The sequence below is a fragment of the Notothenia coriiceps genome, unplaced genomic scaffold, assembly GCF_000735185.1.
Source record: "Notothenia coriiceps isolate Sejong01 unplaced genomic scaffold, NC01 NC01_scaffold00037132, whole genome shotgun sequence".
Lineage (NCBI taxonomy): Eukaryota > Metazoa > Chordata > Actinopteri > Perciformes > Nototheniidae > Notothenia > Notothenia coriiceps.
The window spans coordinates 2,536-4,226 of record NW_011369833.1 but is presented as its reverse complement, the minus strand read 5'-3'; positions in this window follow the sequence as shown (position 1 = coordinate 4,226).

Genomic DNA, 1,691 nt, shown 5'->3' with positions numbered 1-1,691 from the left:
CACAAACTCGAATCAGACACACACACACACACACACACACACACACATACTGCAACATGTGACAGTCAAGTTTTACCGCTGTTACATAACACCCGACAGTCAGACACTCTGAGGCCCTGCACAGAGTGTCTGTGTGTCGCTCTGTGCTGACCGCACCATGCCTCCATTGTGTTGGCCGGAAAAAGAACAGGGGGTACGATCCTGTGTGAAGCGGGAGATTGGGAGAGAGGAAGAGCAGGGAGGGAGGGTGAGGGATGACCACTGGCCGTGTGGGAGAATGAACTGCACATCAGGCCATCTCGGAGTTGCGTAACTCGGCCTTCTGTCTTTTTCCTCTCACATCAGCAGACTTCCAGCTGAACATGTCATGATCGGTCACCGGGAAGAAGTCCTGAGCTCATGGGCAATACGAAACAAACTAATAGTGTTGAAGAGATGGTTCAGATGTTTTTAAGTGGGCTTGTAATGCAAAGTGTCAGCCCTGATGCTTCTTCTCCTTGACTGACATGTGAGGCATTTGACCTACAGTGTTTTTCTTGTTTTTTTGTACAAACTGGATCTGAGGCTGCAGCTAATATTTTTTTCATAATGGATTAACTAATCAATTCGTTTTTATTAAAATTTAACAATAATGTGTACATTTGTCAAATGTTGCAAATAGCTGAAAAATAAATATCACAAATTCCTGCTTTCAAATAGTTAGTTTTGTCCCACAGGCATTGATCCAGGCACTAAAAATTGGGATTGGGAAAGAGACGTCTGTAAAAAGAGTTTAATTATCAACTACCCACTGCAAACTCTTGAATAGCCTTTATTTAAATCGGTAGGTGATAAAAAAAGAAATGCAGAGTCATCACCCCTTTCCATTCATTTGACCGATCCGAGACAGGACGTGACACTTCTGTAAACAGTTCGGAGGCGGGGCCTGAGGAAAATGCAAGTGCGCATGCTATTGCTCTATGTACATACAGTCAGGTCATTTTGGCTTCATGGGCTGAAAGGAAGCTTGAATAGGAATGAACGGGCCCGCCCCCAACACTGTATCCAGTTCTCTTCATACATCTATGGTGACAAGAAAGAGAAAAGTATGAAAGCCTGAGATCTGTGAAGCTGACATTTGTCAGCAACTTGAACAACTTGATCCTTTTATTATTATAATTATTATTTATTGAATTTTGAATCAATACAAATGTTTTAGTTAGAAATGTTTGTGACGCTCCAAATCAGTCGCCACCTGGATTCAATTCAAGCAAGAATTCAAGAATGCGGCATTGGGGACAGTCTACAGGGACTTGGCTTGTGAACTGGAGAGTCCCTGGTTCAAGTCCCAGGATAAACCGAGGACTGTTGCTTTGGGATGTGTTAGTTCATTCGGATCCTCTACGCTTGGCAGAACATCAATAGGGATGTTTGTATTGGCTACAAAATAATATATAGGATTCCTGCTTAACCTTTGCAGTGTCTTTCTACTCAACTACCTCAAATCTGAGGTTTATTTATTAATGGGTGGCATGCTCTTCGTGCCATTTCTCTTTATGGGCCTTTTTAAATAGTTTTTGGACCCGCGTCAGAGCAGCTGTCCATTCCAGAGATGTGAGTGTTGGTTACCGTCAAACGGGCCCAGCTCAGCACCAGCCAGCCAGCTCTGGTGAGTCAAACCAGAACCACTGCTCCCTGCTTCCCACCCCCCC